The sequence below is a fragment of the Fundulus heteroclitus genome, chromosome 2 (genome assembly GCF_011125445.2).
Source record: "Fundulus heteroclitus isolate FHET01 chromosome 2, MU-UCD_Fhet_4.1, whole genome shotgun sequence".
NCBI classification, from domain to species: Eukaryota; Metazoa; Chordata; class Actinopteri; order Cyprinodontiformes; family Fundulidae; genus Fundulus; species Fundulus heteroclitus.
In genome coordinates, this window is record NC_046362.1 from 13,153,671 (window position 1) to 13,175,236 (window position 21,566).

Consider the following 21,566-nt stretch of genomic DNA (forward strand, 5'->3'; position numbering starts at 1 on the left):
TCTAAACTTCCCGAACTCGGTAGTGTTCAATTCAATTAACTGAAATTGAAGTGGTTATGGTATTCAGGTGTGATTGTTGATCTGACATTGTCATTTAAAAACACACACTGAAAGACTTGTCTAAGTTAAAATCAAATTAGACTGCATTATCAGAAATACAGAAATAAATACTTCACCTATATACACATTTAACCCCTAACCCTCCTTATTTCAGCAATTCTATTAAAAGATGAAACTCATGTATTCTAGTCATTGCTCGTAGTTATATATTTCCACCTATTCTTTGTTCATTTCGATGCTTGTGGCTTAAAGCTGACGAAACCCTAAGATTAAATTTCTCCGAATACATGACAATAAAGAGCATTAAGAAAAAAGTATGTCCGTATTTTACAGAATGTGGTCAGGGCTCCTTTAGCTTGAATTGTTGCATCGATGCACCATTGGGCAATCATATTGTAGCACTGCTGAGTTGTAATGAAGCCCAGGTTGCTTTATTAACAGCCTTCATGTCACCTGTTGGGTCTGGTGTCTCTGATCTTCCTCTTGACAGTACTCCATTGGGTGAGGGTAGTTTACTGGCCTGTCAAGCACAGTGATAACAGTCATTAACAGGTATTAAAGCAAGGTCAAATGCTTCTGACATTGACTTCGGTTCACGAGAGGTAAAGGGTGTAACAGTTGTATCCGTGTTCTGGAAACAGCTGTGTGTGATGGCTCTCGAAGCTCTCCCCCAAACTCTTGAATCGACTTTACAAACCTCTCAAGGCTTTATTAATCCCTGTGGCTTGCATGCCTCTTTCAACCACAGTTTTTCCATCCACTTGACTTTCCGTTTATATTCTTGGACACTGGACTCTAAACATCTAGCTTCTCTAGCCTAACCCCCACGGGAAAGAAAGTGGATATTTCAAAGTGCAAAGTGGAAAGTTCCACTCAGCAGTCTGCCCCATTAATCAATTGTCCACAACCCAAGATTTATATATTGTTATTTCTATATTCTATTTTATTCGTTTTGATAGTCAATTTTTGACAAAAGCAAAATTAGTTTTCATTATAGCTGTAAGCCATAATTCAAATTACCTGAAATCTGTGCGATGTGCGCATTATTATTATTATTATTATTATTATTATTATTATTATTATTATTATTATTATTATTATTATTATTATTATTATTATTATTATTTATTTATTTATTTTTTATTTATTTTTTTGACTTGAAGTAATAGCATTAAAAAACAACTTTTCGGTGACATTTTATTTTTATTCATTTTAATAAGGTCAAATCTGAGATGTGTTAGTCCAGTAGCTACGCTGAAGGCGTGTCTGTCGCCGCAGAGTCTCCGCCCTCCGGAGCCGGTCAGGCTGCTCCTGGATCAGCCGCTCAGCTTCCTTCCACTGAGTTCAACAAACTGTTTGCACAGCAGCCTCCCGTCAACACTGCCTGCTTTGCCCAAACTGTGCTCGCACAAGTCGGAGCGGTGGATTTAGCATTCGCTGGACGCCACTGGGGCAGGATTCTTCTCCGGGGGACATCCTCTCCGACCAGCCTTTAGTGTTCGGCGAGTAAGAGCATCCAGCGCCTGGCTCCAGATTGGCGCTTTGCTGAGGTTTTCTAAGGAGAGGCTGCTCCTCGCAGATAGACGCGTCGGCTGCGCCGTGAGGTAAGAAACGACTCTCTGTTTTGTAATAGTGTCTTAAAGTTTAATGTTTCACTTAAAAGTGGGGTAGAAACAAGCGGCATTAAAGGGGGTTATTGTTTAAATGTTTCTCTGATTGAACGGACGCGTTAATGAGGAGGTGCTGCGCGCAGCGTTGGGTTTCTCAGACTTTGTTGGAGCAAGTTGCATCTCTCCTCCTCCCCCATCAAGTGATCATATACCAAAAAAAAGTAACGGAATTGACAGAGTTTATTTGAAACAAAAATAGTTCTACGTTAATGTTTCAAACTTGTGTTAAGTAGTTGCTCTGTGCAGACTCGGTTCATTTTTTCTGTTTCTTCTTTTTAAAAAAGAGCCTTGCGATTTAGTCGCACGCTTCTTCAAATAGGGATACATATGTAATATTTTGCATTCGCAATATATACATATATAAAAATCACAGTGTTTTTACACGGCGAGGCGCCTGCCGGGAGACGCTCCGTCCGGAGCGGCGTGCTTCAGTCTCCAAGCTGGCACCTTTCCCACGGCGGATCAGCCCCAACCCGAAGAGGTTGTCTGCAGGGACGTGGGGGTCACCAGATGGATCTCTCTGACGGCACTACCTTTGCTGCAGGGCAGAAATTCATTGTCAGTTTGCATTAATCAGAGGGATGCATCATCCCACAAAAAAAAAAAAAAAAAAAAAAAACACCTCGGTCTCTGTCCTTCTGTCTTATCAGATCTCCGTTGAAGCGAGCGCAAAACATCCAGTGACTCCAAAGAGGGAAACGGTCAATAGTTTAAGGACACAGTCACTTATTGTAAAACATATGCCATGTGACTTCCCCAAGGAGGCTTCTTGCCTAGCATAAAAACAAAGTGCAGATTCACTACAATAAATAATTTAAAATTGTTTATTCAAATTCACAATAAGGGTCAAATTTGCTACTTAAAAAAAATCCCCCAAAAAACAATCCCAGGTCAACATTTTCACCAGAATGACCATGTTTTTCAGTGAACAATTAGCTATTCCATGTGTGTGGTGTCCAGCAGAGTGTTTTATTGTCAAGGTTTGTTAATTGGAGTGGACCCACGTGCAGACAGGGAGGCAGAAGCAGCACGGCGAGAATGAAAACAAAAAGCAAAAACCAGCGTGGTAACAAAAAGGTATGGATAAGCTTGGCAGGAATAGAAACCATTAAGGTTCACCTGTGAGGAGTGAATGAAACTGACCGGTATAAATATGGCTTGGTGCAGGTGAAAACAAGGAGACTGGTTGGTACACGGTTGGTCTGAATGAAACTGATTAGGTGGCTAAGGCCTAAGCCAGCTTCACACTGACTACGCTCCTAATTACGCCACGTCATCCATTACAAAGTGTCCCGTGCGAGAATCCAAACTGAATATGTGTAGGATCTGTTCATGCATCCAGACAACCTCTTTAATTTGAATTGTGCTAGATCTGCTTTACAGTTACGGTGTCTGGCTTATCTGGTTTTTAGAAATTGACTCGTTTTGCTCTGTCAAATACACTCGATCCGTATTTTTAACGCATGAAGGAGGAGGGTTCTCCGTCATGCCGCAGCACTGAGAATGACCTCATTGGTTAGAATGGCTTTTGTTGGTGACGATACAGAGTATGCACGGATGATGGGGTCTGTGTAAATGAGGGGTAAAGCTACGTTCTCGCCGGACGTGAACTAGTCGAATGGAGCGAGTGATTTACATGTTGTCCTTGTGCATTCAGGAGCCCGGTTTCCCCCAGAAAATGTGCGAATCGTGGCCGTAGGTGTCGCTGTGGGCTCTGGGAAGTGGGGGTGGCGGCGGGGATGTCATGCGGCTCGAAGGAGGGGTGCTACGTGGTGTTCTTTAAGCTACTGACAGCTAGCATGTTAGCTATTTTGACCAGGGTTGTTTTCTCTCGGGTGGGACCTTTACTTTTATGTCGCTCTCAAACATCAACACATTTAAAGAAAACAGACGAGGCTTAGCCTGGCAGGGGGGACGAATTCAGCCTGGCGGTCCGGCAGGTTTCTAACACTCTGGGGGAAACCCTGAGGAGCGAATAAATGGGCCGCGATGTGAATGAAACATTTCGAGCAGTGCTAACGGCACGAACTGGACGAAAAGAGTGAAGCGAAACTGCGAATAGTGCGGCAGACATAGAGTAAAGCAAAATTTAGCTCACGTTTAACAATCTGAACTTAAGCATCCTCCTTGACCATTTAAGCACAAAGATATTTTTACGTGTTAAATATTAAGGCAGTACAATTAGGCTATATTTCTATTTAGCAATGATGGGTTTACTGAACTAAGACGCTTGTAGTCCGTATCCCGAAGGGTGATCCGTCCCCCGACGCAGGGCTCAGCTCTTCATACTGGGCCCTGCAAAGAGGGAAGTACCGCTGGAAGTCATCCAGACAAAGCTCCAGGTGTTGGTACTAGCCAAGCCGGGTACGTCTCTGGAGGATCTGGTGGACCAAGGGGCAGCGACGCCTTTGTTGGGTCTTCCACATTACATACAGCACCCTGACCCGCTCAGTAAAATTCTTCTGGCCCACGGTGAGTTGAACAGACAAGAGAAACCGGCAAGAGGATAGACGCTCCTCCTATTTGATGACACCGTGCAGCAAGCTGGGGGCAAACCGGCTGCATTGCCAGTGCAAATCGTTTGCCAGAGAGAGGCGAAATGTCAAGCGACCAACAGCATGGGATCAAGGCCCAAAAGTCACACTGGTTCGATGTGAACGTACCTTTAGACTGAAATGAACATGAATGGAGATGAAGGGACAGAATCTAAGCAAGATTACAAGTACGAGAATAAACTAGAAAGCTAAATGTAAAGAAATGCATTAACAAGGAAAAAATCTAGCAAATATAAATGTAGAGAAGGGAACTGATGGTAAGACCCTAATAGCAAAAAAATAATTAATATAGCAAGGACCTATAGAACATAATAAATGTAAATGAGAATCATAACCAAACACCTTAAAACATTAGTGACATTTAGGGTGAAAAGGCAAAAGTATTGTTGCGTTTTCACTGTTCGTTTACACAGCAGTGTTTTTTTCTGAACACTGCATGATTTATAGACGGGTACCACAGTGTAATTCTCTAAAAGCTTCCCAGTTTCTGTTGTCATGTACACAAGACAGAATTTACTTGTTTTGGGAAGCCAACACAATCCAACTCCGCATAATGAACTTAATCATTTTGATTAAAATGTTACGTACTTAGTTGAGTAAGAACATTTTCAAAATAAGTTGAAAACTAATTCAAGCTTTTTATTGTATATAATTCATCTTCGGGAATGCTGATTGTAATGTATCCACTTGAAACGTGTCAAAATTGTCACACCGACTTTATTGGTGAAATTCCGAGAGTTTTCCTGTCAGCGTCAAAAGTTTTGATTTATTCTCTTTAATCCACTCAGACATTTGGTCTAGTAACAGTAACAGCCAGGAATCTGGATCTAATCACATTTTGCCCCCAGGAGATCGTCTCCAAGGGACTCATTAACACACAGCAGCGTCCACGTGAGTGTGCCTGGAGTTGAGGTCGGAGCCAGCCCTCCGGCTCCCTGAGGTTGGCGCGACGTGTCAGAAGAGAGGAGAATCATATCACGCTCAGTCAGTTCGGACAGACTGACAGATAAGCTTGTGCACAGAATAACCGCCAGCGCCGCTACACAGCTGCATCATATGGAGAGGAGATTTCAGGCTCTACTCTTCCTTACTCTAATATCATTTCTTACCAAGTAAAGGGAGGTTGGTGGAGACAGAAGGGAAACAGGGATCTGTTTGTTCACCATGTTGCGGGGGAACAGTTGCCTTGTCAAGTAAAGGAGAAAAAAAAAAGAAGAGATAAAGAAACAGTAGTATTGATGTGTTTGGAGCAGCTGCCAACACGGATGACTAAACTCCGCCTGCAGCCTTTCTCTTCTCTCGCTTGTTTCTCATGAATATTGGGAAGTGGAAATAGTTTTCGCTCTGCGAGGAGTTCAGAATCAACATCAACAACTGAATTAGTGAACCAACAGCGGAGTTTATATGTGGTGCAAATGTGGCCGTGGCTACAAAGAGCACTGTAATTAAACGGTTCAACGTTTCAGTCGATTCCAGTGATTATTTTCCCAGCCGCCCACACGCAGCACCTAACATGTTAATAGTGTCCCCCCCCATTAATATGCTGCTTTTGATTTAACGCTTACATTACAAAGAAGCCAAGCGCAGAAACGCGTCGATGGGATGTGACGGAGGGCTGAGTTCAAAGCTCCTGTTTCATCCAGGTCTTGGCGAAGATGCACGCAGCCTGGCAGTTTGCGCTGGAAGAGGCGCGATGCCGCCTGACCTGGCAGAACATTAACTGGCCTGACGTTAATCAGTCAGTCCTTTCTCCTTTTTCCCCACTTTCACTCGTTCATAATCTCAGCTGGCACACTTCCATTTGAGGTGGATCTCTCTCTGGCAGGCCATTTGACGCAGCTTCACCATAGCCTTCTTCTCCCTGTCTCCTCCTTATCTTCTCTGTTATTTCTTCCTCCTGTCTCTATCCTTTCTCATCATCCCCATATGGGTTTTTGCCCTCCCACCCCCCTCTCCCCTCCAACTTGCAGAGCTCGTCTGTATTCATATCGAAGCCTTAGGAGCACCAAAGTGCACAGGGAAAACCAGGCAGTGTCATTGCTCTATGCTCTCTTTCCCCCTGCATCAGGCCCACTCCTCTATGGCAGCAGTGGTCCGTAGAGAGCCCACAACTAAATGGACTATCTATTGGCTCAATGAGAAAATAGCTTTTTTTTTTCCTCTATTGCAAGAGGACCCTTCATTTAATGTATGTGATGCACGCGCCTCGGCCCGTAATGGGTTCAGCATCTTTGTTGTCGGGAGACTGGAGAAAATGAAATTTGCTTTTCAGCTGGCAGATATAATTTACTCTCTGAAAGGTGTATTTTTCATCAGCTGTTTAGGAGCCACGAGATGTGCAAGGTTTGATACTACATGTCTGCAGCGCGTCGTTGAAGGTCTAGCCTGAGCGGTTCGATGCACAGCGGTTTACTTTATTTATCAAAGCTTTGGGGCTCGCCTGGCAACTCGCTATAAATTTCATATTAGTTTTTTTTTTTTTTTTTGCTGTTGTTGTTGAAATGTAGGTCCAAAGCATGCACACATCAGAGCTACACATGAAAGGTTTGTGTTAGGGCTAGTGCAAAGGAATATTTTTCAAGAGATAAACTTTGCTGCCGTGATTTAAAAAAAAAAAAAAAACTATGGCTTGATGTGTCTGACGCATGTTGTCACGCGTCTGCCATCAAACCCAACCAGTTTACTGACATTTCATCACAGAGCAAATAGCTTACAAGAAAACAAGAAGATTCCACAGATAAAAACCCAAGTTACACAAAATATTGAATAAGTGTAAAACTATAAAGTGCATAATCTCAACAGCAGGTTTTGTGTTTCAGCACATTTACACAGGAAGCTTTGGAGGAGTCCGTTGGTTTGGCATTATGCTACACGAGGGTGTGAAAAGAAACAGGGGGAAGGGACACACCAATGAGTTTTTCAGTACCCCTCGCCGTCGTCTGCCATACTTCAACTAGAGAACAATGCTGAGATATGGTTTATCAACCAACCAGAGCTAACAAGTAATCTGGTCCCTGGAAACTGACTATTTCTTTAGCTTTGTTGACAAGTTTAAAACTCAAAACCTGATATAAGTTGCTATTTACAAGGAAGCCGATTCTTCTTGGACATGTCGAGACATGTTCGCGGTTCATTCAGATGCGCAGAAAATGAGCGAGAGCAAGATTTTGAATTGATAACAGGAAGGTAGAATGACGTACAGCTCTGTTTTATGCCTTTGAGAGTTCAAAAACTAGTTTAAAAATGTTCTCCACTTAATCACTGCGGAGCGACTGCACCAGGTGACTCACATGGTGTGGCCTCGCCTCTGCTCCTAATTTAAATTATTAATGATACGTGCGAGAAAATACGTACAGCTTGCTTAAAATCAGCATAAGCGAGTCAAAGCTTTTTATAACACTTACAGAAGCTGTCCACCAAACCTAAAACATCGTTTGTGTATACTTCACCCCATTACCCTCTTTAGCGGAGAATCCTGCAATAACAGTCTAACACAAAGGCTGTCAGTGCTTGACTCAGGTATTTATCAAGTCTGAGAATATATTTGCGCTGAATGATATCGTTGCCATTGCTGCCGTTTAAGCCTTTCTGTGCGAGCACATCTCAAATGAGATCGACCACAAACATTATCCTTGCGCCATCTTATCTGTAAGCTTTTCATTAGCTCACTACCATTCAGCGCTCCGAGAGTGTTCCTCCTGGCTCATTTTCTCTGTTGGCTGTTTTATTCTCGGTTCACAAAAACCAAGAGGTTTATGGGTTATATGATTCAGACGTTTCCCATGTTGATGGACATCAGTGAGAAGAAGCACAGGAAAAATCTGATTTTTATTCTTCTCTTTTAGATATATTCCTGGAAGGAGCTGTAAAGCTGTTGAGAAATTTCAATGTGACACACGCACCAACCAGGGATTTAGCGCTCTCACGTCCAAAGATGATGGACGTTAAATTCAAACAAATGTCCTGGTTGACTCACGCTGCTGGACGGCAACAATCACAGATGTCTGATTTGGGTCTTCTTTCATCCAGTCCTGAGCGTTTCTACCACTTTTTATTTCCCCTCATCTTCTCCTCCCTCTTTTCAGCATCTATCTTTGATAACAAGGTCATTAAGATAGAAAGCTTGAAGTTTAATCGTTGTTGGACTTCTATCTCTGCTGGACCTTCCTGATGCAATTTTGCCGTAGCAATAAATCATTGGGGGCTGGCAGCAAAGTGACCAGAGTCCATATCTGGATTTTATTCCAAAATATCATAATAATCCCAAAGGGAAATTAACTGTTGTTGTAACTCATACGAGTATCTTCAAAGAGTAGATGGTGATGGCTGTTGGCAGCAAGGAAATTCTGTAGCTGCCAGTACTGCAGCAAATGTGAAGCTGCCTCTGACTGAAGGCTCTGTTGTTGTGCGACAGTTTCATGACGAGGATGTGTAGGGTTGCCTTTCATGTTCTTCATTTTATCAAGAATCCTTTCTCACAATTATCTCCAGAGGTTCCAGTCGTGTCCTCAGAACAGAACCAGTCATCTTTTTTTCTACTTGTTTAGCTTTTTGAAGTAAGTGGCTCTGATGCTGCAACCACAGGGGATGATTAGTCAAGATTGCACTCTCCACAACAGACTCATAGATGTTATGCAGCTCAAACAGTGTTATACTGTATGTTGAATTCCCATACAATTTTTTAAAATCCCACAGCATGAGCCTGGCACAAAGCAGCCAGCCGTAGGTGGACTATTAATGCAGATGGCTCGGCTAATAATCCTGCTAATAGTCCTGCTAATATTGGCTTGTTAAACCTGTTACCCTGTTAGTAGCAGAACAACGAAAAGTTAGGATATTCTGCTCAATAAGCACTTGGAAATTAATATTCAACCTGGTGGGTGTTAATTTGTATACCTATATTCAGAGCTTCGAAATAAAATAATAATACTTGAAACAAATGTTTCCATACACTTCTTTTCTTACGGTCTGACATTAAATCAGACTAAATCAGTCAGGAATCAGGATCACCAAAAATAGTTCTATTTGCTAAATACCTGAATAATTACAGATAATATATATATATTTTTTATATTACTTTCAAATGTATAATTTTAGACAGACTAAGGTTGGTATACATTTCAACAATTTGGAAATCTTATATGATTTAGTTTCTTCATACTCTTTGTAAATACAGCTCACAGCTCTGTGAGGAAACACCTCACACACGCTACTTTCTTGTGTGACATCATGGAATAATCAAAAGAAATCGACCACAAGTCTACATCATCCTTGGGTACCATTTTAGGATACCTGAAGGTACCATCTGACCACACCGTTAATGTAAGAAGCGCCCATCAAGCCACATTTGCAACACAAAATGCAAAGAAAGCTCAAAAACGTGCAGCGGAAGACGCGAGTGACGCACCGCAGCAGAACCTCTCATAATGCCTTAAAGTGCATCCACCATAGACTTTGCGTGTAAATCCAATGCTCTTGATGCTCAAAAGGTGTTTGGTCTGAACGCAGCATAATTGATAAATAAAATATCCAGCACGTCAAGTAGCTTTTTTGACAAACCTGAGTGGTAGTATAGTCGTAATAAACCACAAATCTTTTAAGAGTAACTTAAATATTGTAGTTACTGTATAATAATGTGGCGACAACAGACATTATTCACATTTCCATGCAACACTTTCTGTTGCAAGTCTGCTTAAGGGCCAGGAAGTTGTGAGTGACCAAAACATAGTGCAGGTCCAGAGTTCACGGAGAGCAGGAAGCTGAGGGGCCTCGCTTCCTTTTTTATCAGAAGGAAGCAGGACGGCTGTTTGTGCTCAACCCAAGAATTCTTTGTGCTTATCTCGCGTTCACGCCTTTTTCCCTTAATAATGGCTGTGCTGAGCAGGTAATGAGGTAAAAGGTATGCATTCGACAAGCTGTGCTCGGAAGATAGCGGTCCCTCCAATAGGCTTAGGATTTGGCTCTTAGATGGGGGAGGTACTCTCAGCCACATCTCAGGATGGTACAAATGATCTTGAAAATTTTTCCCCATAGCCGTCTTTTCCTTTTTACATGTTTTCCCCCAGAACTAATAAACTAGTTTACACAGGTATCCATTAAAGGCTGAGGTCATTACACAGAGAGAGCACTCTCAGTAAATCTCAAGGCTTTTTTGCCGTTAGGATTCTTCATCGCCTCATGCTCTTTTCATCCCCAAGATGTATTCAAAGCTCGGAGAGAGGCTTAAACTGGGCCAGCTGTCAAGATGCGTGACACGGGTCTGACATGTAGGGGAATTACCTGCCTGTCTTCAGATAGATTGGAGAGCTCTGATACACTGAATGATGCTGAAGTTTGGGCGCATTGCTCCCGCAGAGTGGAGCATAAAACATGTTCCCCCAATCTTTAAAATTTAATGGGTTAAAGGAAGCTACTTTTACTTTTATTTGCAAGTTGATGAATGCTTTTGCTGAAGTTGGCATCCTGGAACTAGAATGGTCCGTAATAAATTCAGAGTTCAAACAACGTGAAGCACTATCAAGGTAGCGCCATGAAAGCGCGTCTCCTCTCGTTGTTCTTATTTGTTTTCTGCATTGCTTGACTCAAAGCTTTCAGTATTCAAGGCTCTATTAAGACTGCTTTCTTGCGTCTGTTTTTGCATAAATTAACTGTTTTCCATTGGTCAGCACAAACCTCCGTATTGGTTAATAAATAAATCATGTGCCAAGAGAAAATCTGTTTGCTGAATGATTAATGTAAATTCCTGGATATGTCTGAGTAAACGGTGTTAACAGATTAGTTCTTGCATTGAACACACACCTTTTTTAATATAAATGTGGATAAGCTAAAACCCTTCATGAGCAAATGTAGAAATATTTCAGGCAGTTTTTTTTTGTTTTGTTTTGGGGGAGGGGGTGATAAAGTGGTTCTTATCTAAATGAAAACAGATAAACCTTAACAGTCATTTCAGTGGTATCTAGGTCTAAGAATGCCTGGAACCCCCAGTCCAACGAGATTTAAAAAAAGGCTTAGGTTTAGCTCTGTGGCGGTTGAACTATGTATGCTCAAGACCTTCAGCTTTGGAGTCTTTGGAGTAACTTACAATGCAACATACAAAGAGTTTTTGGCAGTCCAGGGCATGACATTTTCTTTTTCGTATTTTTTTTTCTTGAGTCTCCTCTCAATGTTACCAATTGATTCCTTCAGGAATGGTGGTTTGTTTACGGTATTTGGACTCACTAAAAAGCTGTGCACTAGATCTAGAGCCGAACCTATCGATAATACTTGGGTGTCTGTTTTTGAAAATAATTTGCCCATGCACATAATTGTCAAAGAAGGACAAAACTGTAACTCCATTTTATCGTAATAGGCAGGCTGCATGTTGAATTTGTCATTGCACTGTAGCTTTGTAGATTTTCAAATTAAAAGCTAAAGACTGAGTTATGCTCACACGTTGGGTTGTTGTGCAGGTCTGTGCCGATGGTTTGCGAGCCCATAGAAGTGTTGTTGACGCTTATACTTGACGCGGACGTATGTGCAGTAATCTCCAAACACACAGGGGAGCAGTACTCAACGCAACCAGTGGAAATGCATTCAGCAAGAGAAGAAACAGTTGGCATCAGACACCTAAAATGGCTGCACACGGTATTGTAAACAATAATGAATAATAGTTGGTGTGTTTATGGCAGCTAACAGAAATAAACAAAGGATTGGAGACATAGAAGAAGATGAGACGTTGTACCATAATCACAGCATTAAGCTTGCCAATGTGAGTTGAACTATTGTCAGCCTCCACAGAATTAGAGTGCATGTGTCGCGCTAAAATATTCATTAGTGTGGACTGAGCATCTGCATAGCTCAGCATGATATTATGAATAAAATTTAAATTGTGATAAATTTGTTATCTGGTCATTGATGTGACATTTAAACAGCACTTAATTAAGTTGAATAGCAGTTGTGCAAATGTGCTATACAAGAGGTGGCTCTAAGTTACATTTTTGCAATGCCTACCTTAGCTAAAGATCAAATTTTGTATGCCATAGTATTAGATGTGTAGAAAGTCTATGTCTGAGCATTAGTTGCATGGAATACCAAAGAAACCCCGGTACCAAATTGTGTGATTGGGATATTTTTAAGTCTTCTTAATTTGGGGAGTGGTTAGTAAAACAAAAGTCCATAACATTCTTTTTTTATTAAATAACGTCCACAATTTTGAAACTTTGTTGACAATGTATGTGAACAATATACCATTGTGCAAAAAAAAAAAAAAAATGCAGCATGAACTTGCATCAGCTTTTTTGCAGTAGGATACTGTATTTTCTCTAGTCAACTGTAAAAAGGACTGCATGAACATTTGCAGATCACTGGGTAGGAAAACTCATATGTTGTTCAGGACCACGTCTTGTGGTTCTTTGGCTGTTTTTGGGGGAGGGCGCTGCAAGCTGTGCAGGGCTCAGACCTGGTTTTACCGTTTTTCTCGCTGTGACTCACTGAGCTTAATGGTTCTCTCATCTCCTGACTCAAGCATTTTTCTGATAAATTGGGACTCTCTCCAAGCTTCTGGTTTTTCACTGTTGCATCAGCCACAGCCACTCCTCGTTGTCCTTCTCTGTGCCCAGACTCTCCTCCTCGAGGGCCTTTTTCCATCCACATCCCTACAATAACACTATGCGCCATCGCATTATAGAAGTGGTGTTATTAGTCACCAGAGGCATTGATAAAGTGCTCATTTCTATTACATGTTCTCTTTTTGTGCCTATTTGGAATCTGAACTCTTTAGAATACCCTGTGGATTTATATTCTCTAAAGATTGACTGCACAGTCTAATGTGATTAGATAACTGTTGCTCACAAATACAAACTTGGTCCTGTCGCAAATTGATCGGGAAATTTGGAGCGAACACTTTATTAGGGATAGGGATTATTAAGGGTGACACGGGTAACGGCGTTATCGGTGTGTACAAATTAAATCCAAGGTGTGGCTAAATGTTTACTCATTACCTTTTTTTCTATTGCAAACATTTAGTTGTGTTGGGTTCAGCTGCAATTGATTTATAGACTTGGTGAGGACAGTTGCCTTGTGTAAAAAATGCAGCTTTATTTGCTTTCTTGACTTGTCCTGCCTGGCCAAATTATAGAGTGCTTCCACAAGATTTATTTCCAGCATGACTCGAAGTGCATCCTGCCTGGTTAATAACACGTTAATGTCTCAGGCAGTGATAATGATACGTCCCGATATTTTCATGCAGCCTGCAGGTAGAGCACAGCTGAAACTGGTGTGATTTTTATATTTCATTCAAACTTGAATCTCTGCTGCATGTTTTAAAGACTTGCTCAGTAAAGATCATTTTTAGTTGAAAGTGAATATTTCAAACCTCAGCAGACACAATTGGGTTAATTTTATTCTAACCTATTATGCAAATCTTTTATTTGCATATGTTGCCAGTATGTGTAAGAGCAAGTAAGTAGCTATAAAAAAGCTCTGAATTTTCCTTCCTCTAGGCCTACTGTGTGTTTTTTTTTTTTTTACTGCCTTTGTAGCCCACACACCTCGTCCGCAGCATGGTTCCCTGCAGCTCCTGTGGGATAGCAGCAAAGTTATAGTCCCTCCCACAAAGTGTGACTTGCCACAGGTCTATTAGACATATGGGCTCCTTTGTCAGCTTCCACAGAATTAGAGGCAAAGATCAGAGTTTGTCTCCTCACCAGGTTACAACCCCCACCAGGAGAAACTCATGGAGAGAAGGTGGCTAATGATCCCACTTTGAACTTTGGTTTGTTCAAGGATTTTTGCGGTTCGAATCAGTCGATATTTTCTTTACTGCAAAAGATAACTTTTACCAGCACCTTCACAAAAAAAGCTCTGGTTAGATTTTGCCATACATGTAGGTCCGATTGATTTTTTCCTTTTCTTTCTTTCTTTTTTTGTTCATGTACAGCACTTTGAATCGTCGTTACTGAAAAGTGCTTTATAAATACACTTGCCTTGCCTATTAATATGGGTTCTTTATTCTAAGCAGGTTGCATCCAGGAATCTTCAACATATGGATAGTTTTTTCTATTCTCTCTCGATCAAATGCTTAGCTCTTATAATTCGAAATTTCAGAAAGCTTTTGAAATAATCAATTATTGATTTATGATTAGTCCTAACTTGAAATAGTCACTAACACTAAAAGTGTTCAACTTTGAAATGCAGAACTGCTTCTTTATGCAACAAAATTATTACATGTTGAAAACCCTGAAAGTGAGTGGCTGCTTTAGCCATGTACCCCTCACATTACATTCTTCCATTTTCTCTGAGCTTAAATAATGTGGTTGGAATAATAATAGATTCCATGTTCTGATTGGTTGTGTGATGTCACATGTTTCCTAAACGCCATTTCTGATTGGCTAATCAGCCACAGCGATGTCTCCTCACTCAGCAGCTCCAGCTGCATAATATAAAAGAGGCCTAACTGGTAAAAACCAGGACTGTTTATCCTGATTTGGTTAATAAATACATGTCATCATACGCTGCTGCGTCCATCTTAGCATGTGAGATCCTACAGGACGGTTTATTTTCATTCAACTGGAGAGACGAGCTTTAGCTTACTCAGCAAGTTTCTTTTTTTATCCTGGTAATACCGCAGTTACAAAACCAAAAGGAGGAAGCACCAACACAACCAAAAGATCTGGTCCAGTGACTAGTGCAGCCCTTCGTTTTTTCCATTGACCTCCGGGCAGACAGAACAACTGTTGAAGAAACGTAAAAATCACTCCGGCTGAGAAATGGTGATGCCGTTTGGAAACCTGATCCAAAAGAAGCTACTTGACCCGGTTTTGTCTCTGGTGTTCTCTGACATTCTTGGGCTGGAAGCTGATATGCTCAGTATCCTGCTTTGAATTCTTCTCCTTTTGTTTCTTTCAAACGCACACACAAAAAGTCAGGTATCAGAAACTCAGAAATGCTTTCTTTAAACCCCAACAAGCGAATAGTGAACCTGACAAAAGCTGCTGTCAGCTAAGATAATATTTTGGAAAGAAAAAACTTCCCCTGTTGTAATAGTCTGTAGAGTTAGAGTTACCCTGTTTGTGTCATCTTGTTTTTTTATTTCTTTTAATTTAATTAATTTAATATAAATAAGAGACTGATGTTGTTCCTATTTAATATGTAATAAAGTCTACATGTAATTAATTTGAATGGAGATAAATATAAATATAGATTCCAATGTTAAATCTTCTCTTCTTTAAAAATGGAAAAATAAAACTACAAAACTTAGATTGGAAGAACTCCTCCTTCGGTTAAAACTTTGAGTGGCTGAGACCGATTGCACTTTAATGCATTAATACAGACCAACAGAGCTCCTCATTGTGAGAGGCATTTACCGTTTATAACCTTTTGAAAAGAGCTTTCCTTCAAAAACCTGGAACCGTCCCTTTAAAGAGCATGAACTTTCTCGCATACACACTGGTGGCGGTGTGCGTGTGTATCGCAGCGTTTTTCTGCGTACGTTCAGCATGTGATGAAGAACTTGCGGTGTCATCATCGAGTCAGATGAGGCTGCCCATGTGACCCCTCATCCTCCAATGATGCAGAAAGACTGAACGTTCTGGGAAAAAAGCAGGACAGGCTTTTAAAAGTGAAGGATTTATTTTATCTGAATAGTCTGATTAAATGAGAGCCTCCACCTTTTAACAAAAGATGTTCATGTTTCTTGCTTTTTTTCCCCCCCCTCCTGCTTCTCACAGGGGAAAACAATTCAACAGGAATACAGAGTGGCCCTCTGCTTCATGCTTTTTTCATGGCGGCTTATGAAATTTTTAACCTTCTGCTCTTTTTTAAAAGCGCGGCACTCCAGACAGCCTTCGCAGGTCAGCGCACTAAAACACGGCCTCTGTCCTTTGGGCAAACACTCGGTCAGTGCCAGCCGAAGTGTTACTGCCACGAGCAAACCAGGCCATCAGGGCGGAAGGAGCGCTCTCGCGTTTTAGATCCGCCTTTGAAACTTCCTCAAAGGACTGGGGTTTTCTGAGAAGAGATACAGTTGATTTTCTTTTCTAATAGCTTTTAGAGGAAACACATTCAAAACTGTGAAGTCTAATTCCCCCTCTTTTTTTTTCTTTTTTTTTTTTTTACTTAATCCACAATTCTCTGGATGCTCGTTCCTTTGAAGTGCAGAGAAAATAGAATCCACTGCACTGGAAAGGCACCCACTCTTTAATAAAGCATTTGATGTTTATTAAAGGAGTTTGTTTTTTTTATCATGAAATATTTTTAAGCCCGGAAATTTGTTCCAGCATGTGTTTATCGTGGGCCGCGCAGGCACGACAGGTGTCCCTGCTCTCTGAAATAAAATTGGCTGCAACGTTGATTGATTTAAGTGTTCAATAAAACTAAAAGGAAGGAAAGAAATAGCACAACATCAGGTGATCTTGGCCGCCTTCCTGCTGGTTTCTCACCTGCCCCACAGCAGGCGTCTGAGTCGTCCAGCTTTACGCCCGCCACCTGTCTCCGGTGCTTCGGAAGTGTTTCCCGACCAAAACGCTGGGTTTTTTTGGGAAAGACTCCAAAAGCGTGCGCCCGTGAGAAACGGGCTCAGATTATGTTTCCCAATAACACTTGGCAGGACGCAGATCCCAGATGAAATGCTCGCATGCTGAAGCCAAAGTAATTTTGTTGGTGCTTTTTGAAAAAAGCCCCTGACTGAGTTGATGTTCTTTTGGCTTCGTAACTAGAAAGAGACACATTAAAATATCATCCAGCCCATACACTTGGGGCTCCAAGCTGCTGTTTTAATGAGACAAATGACAAAACAGGAATTTACTCCGATGGATGTGTTTGGTTTCTAAGACCAGAGCTGGTAACCTTGCACAAAATAAACTATGACGTGTAAAAAATAAAATCCTAGTTGGAGCAGTTTTGAAATGCAGGTTTTTTACTTGTGTGTGCCGGCGGTTTGAAAAATGGACACCTCACTATTTATCTAACAAAGAACAGATGTCTACAGTTTAAAAAAAAACAAACCTGTATCTAAAGGAGCTTCGATACATTCACCATGTCTCAAACAAGCGTGATGCCGGTGCTGTGAGCGTGTTAAAACACCCACTTCAAGCCTTCAGCCTGCTCTCCAGCTCTCTGCACTTATTCTGTCGCTTTTGGCTCAAACCGCTGGTCTGTTGTTCTTCCAAGAAGCTGGAGACATTACTGACAGCTTAAGATTTTAAAAGCAACAGAAGACATATCTCCACCCGCAGTTCTTCTGCCTGTGGTGCTCAACACGTACGGCTAGCTCCCTGTTTTATTTTATAGCATAAAATCAGTATAGATCAATTAACACTTAGTATTTATTTCAAATGTTTATTCTTTTTTACAGTGACTCAAGCTTCAGTCCGCAGTTTGTGAATCTCCCCCAAACTCTTCAATAGACTGCTTCATAATACTTTCCAGGCTGGGGTTATTGCTGTCGCTTGTGCTCCTTTTTTTACCGTAGCTTTTCCTTCCACTCAACCTTCCTTTGATATCCGGGGATACAGGACTCTGAAGAGCCCCCTTTGTTCAATGGCTATTTGTTGCTTACCTATCTAGTGTGAATTGTTGAAATAAATGACCTTTTCAGTGGCATTCAAATTTATTGAGATGGATCTGCACAGCAACAATTAGCTTTTTTTAGATAGGTGGTTAGTTTAATACATGAATGTTGAAGAATCTAATAAATTTACCTACTTATATAATAAATAGAAATTAAAAAAAAGATTGTGGCACTGGGAAACGCCTTTTTGAATGGATGGATTATTCAATAGAGGAACAAGTAGTGAGATTTGGATTAAAAGGGCTCTGCTATTAAAAGGTGTGTTTTGAAAATTACAAGATTTTAAAATAATTTTTAAACATTTCATACTTTTGAGGGTTCTGATAAAAATAGATATAAAAAGTGGCACTTCTTTTGAGAAAATGCAAATGGCGTTTGATGTTTGAGACTAAGAATGTTAATATTTTCCCCCATGATTGTCGTCTTGGAAAAGCAATTTATTTTCGAGTGTGAAAGGTCTGGTTTCTATTTGTCGGCTTTTGTATGTGAATAATGTTCTGTGGGATCAGTTTCGTTTTCATTTTGTCTTTATGGTAATCCGGCAGTTTTCCATTTCTCTGACATCAGTAATACGCCCGCTGAATTTTAAAAAATATTATCAAAGCTCAGGTTTTCAATACATCCATGCTACAATTTAGACAGAAATCATTTTACGGCTGAAGCTTTCGTAGCTGGTCAGATTTTTGCTTTATATTTATTTACTTATTTTTTGTTTTGTTTGTCCATCTTGTACAAGTTAATAGACAGGGAGCACTACATGGGCTGTTTATTTACAACTTTATGTTATGGTGAGGCTGACTGAATTAGGAATTCCCAGTAAAGCTGCAGTCAACCTTTTGGAACATTGCTTACAGTTTCATCACCGGCTCCATAATCATTAAAGTTGGCATCAGCAGGATCTGCTCAAGCAAGACAACTGTCATCATTTCCCTCTGATGAGACGACTCAAAGTAAATCAAGCGGAGCGACCCTGACTTTTTTTTTAGCTGATTATCTGGAGGAGATCTCTCACTGAAGTACAATTGTTCTTGTCTTAAATGCTAAAGCCAACCTTTTCTATCTTTATTTGATCCTTTTTCTTACTGCCGATCTTTCTCTGACCCTCCGTTGCGCTCTGATTCATCATGTTTTGTGGCCTGAATCTATTGACTTGTGTTTCTTCAGGGACTTAATTTTGGAGCCTCTCCAAGCAGCTCGGTTTTCATCCTCTCCCCATCTTTCCTCTTGCCCCTATAAATCAATGTGATGTAATTGTATAAACTCCCTTTTCCCACAGCGCTGAACTGGAGGCACAACATTCTCAGGGAGAAAGTGTTTCAGTGTGACCCGCTAACCTCGGCCTGTTGATTCCCACACTGTTGTCGTCGCTGTCTTGTGAAACACAGGTTTTGCTCTTTTAAATATGTGTGTTTGAAAAGTATGTTTGCTCCAGCAGTATTCGGCATTTGTTCAATTGGGCTGGGGGTCTCCGGGGCCAAGCCCCCTGCGTGTACCCCATATCAATGTGGGATGCTGGAATATGCAGGCGCAAAGTATTTGTGCTCCTTGAACGTTTCACATTTTGTCGCATTAAAACCCTAAAACCTTTATCCATTTATTAAGACTGCATGAGATAAACTAACACAGAGGAAGAGGATGCATTGTTAATTAGTGTCTGAAAAATCTGAAAAGAATTGTTTTCATTGCATTTGTATTCAGCCCCATTTACTCTGAGACCCTAAATAAGATCCCATATAACCAAATGCCTTAACAAGTCACCTAGATCTTAAATAGATCAAAACGGCATGTCATTTAATCTTAGAAGAAGTCATTAGCCATTAGCTATTAGCCTAAATTGCCAAACCAGGCGATGAGAGCATTCATCACAGAACCAGCCAAGAGGCCTGTGGTGATTCTGGAAGAGCTGCATCACAGGTGGGAGAATATGTTGATATGAGATCTATTTGTCGTTCACACCAGAAATCTGGCAGAAAACAAGGCTGTTGTTAAAAGATAGCTAAAAGACGCCAAGTTTGGAGTGTGCCTCTTGCTATATAGGGGAGCTGACATGCAGAGAAAGGAGCTCAGCTCATGAGAAGAAAGAATCTAGTTAGAGACCAGACAGACTTCAGGCTGAGGTGGAGATTAATGTTCCAGCAAATCAAACGGTTGATCAAGTAATATTCATGTTCGAGTGACCCAAAATCCACTTCTAAATCCACGTAAGAACCTTTGCCAAGACTTTAAAATTGCTCTCTAGATTCCCTTTGTCTAATCTGACTGAGCTTGAGCTATCCTGAAAAGAACGATGGGCAAAAATGTCAGTGTACAGATGTGCACAGCTGGTAGAGACATTCCCCCACAGGACCTTCAGGTATGAAAGATGTCTGTAAGTATTTGATTAGGAGGTTTGAATACAAATGCAAGTTACACTTTTTAGATTTTATTCGTAAAAATGCTGGAAAACCATGTTTCCTTGGTGATAATTTTACCAGTTTTGCCCGGCTCTAAGGCTTTTGATTTACTGTAGATGTAGTCATGTAATAATAGAACCGCTCCAACTCGTGTGTGTGTGTGTTAAAGCCCTCCATCTTCAGTACTTACAACGTTGCTTTAAGCATTGTAACTAATGCAATATTTTGCAGCTGTGTATGAGAAAAATAATATTTTCCCCCTCAGTTTTATAAACCTTGCCTGTGCCCTTAACCGAGTAAAAACACTCCCACACGCCTGTTCACCACCAGACAATCTCGTTTTTTTTCTTCTTCTTCTTTTTTTTTGCACCGCTGACAGCCAGACAGCTGAGTGACAGGTGGATGTGAGGGTATGAGGGGGGGAGGGGGGGGGATGCAGGTGTGCGTCCACACGGCTCTCTTCTCTGACAGGAAAGCTCTGTCAGGGTAACTTGGAGAGCTGCCTACCAGAAAGATGCTTTTTTTTTTTTTTTTTTTATGTATTTGTTTCTATGACAACATGATCCTGACAACTCGTCTCCACTTTAACCACAGGTTTTCGATAATCCAGTATTACCTGTTTGCTCCAATTTGCTCCATCTTTAATGATGCGTATGTCTTATCTCCCAACGACCCCCAAGCAGTGGATACTCGCCAAACTGTTTATTAAAGGATGAGCTGTTTGCAACTCGATCTAGCGGCCACAGGAGCCACAGGGTGATTCTGTCTGAGATCGTAACAATGTGAATATGATCACCTATTTGAGAGGAGGTCCTCGGGCACGTTTAAGACAAACAATTTAGGAAAGTTGCCGAAAAGACCTGCTGTCCCAATAAGAGCTACAGAGGGCCTGTCCGTGTGATTTGCAGCATTGGGGGGGGGGCGGCATTTTAATTTCAGCAGAATGTTTAAGCTTTGTTATTACTTTTACACTTTGCCCTTACATATGAAAAATACACATTTAGTCATTTAGAAATATTCTTTTTAGCATCTTAAAACTACCATCAGGATGTCTGTTTAGTGGCTACCTGCAGTCTACCTGAGTAAATAGTTTCATTAATTAACCCGCTGATATCAGCCTATTAAACTCTTAGTATCCACCAACAAAGAGAAACAAATTATGATATTCTGCGCTGTGCTCATTTACTTCAAAGGTGCTACTAAATTTAGATTGTTTATTCAAAGTTTTTGATCAGGTCTAGGTATCAAAATCAAACTAGTAAATTGTAGGTAATCTTTTCAATAAAAGCAGCTAGATCGTGTTGTACATGTTTATCTTAATTCGTTTAGCTAATACCGTGAT

General features: G+C 40.9%; 1 protein-coding gene across 1 annotated transcript in view; it reads left to right on the forward strand.

Moving 5' to 3' along the window:
- Positions 1-1,367: 1,367 nt before the first annotated feature.
- The window catches only part of tspan18b (tetraspanin 18b), a 59,596-nt gene continuing 39,397 nt past the window's right edge, over positions 1,368-21,566 (forward strand). Inside the window, exon 1 of the mRNA XM_012880429.3 lies at positions 1,368-1,664. The gene's annotated coding sequence lies outside the window, so the exon portion shown is untranslated. The remainder of the gene's footprint in view (positions 1,665-21,566) is intronic.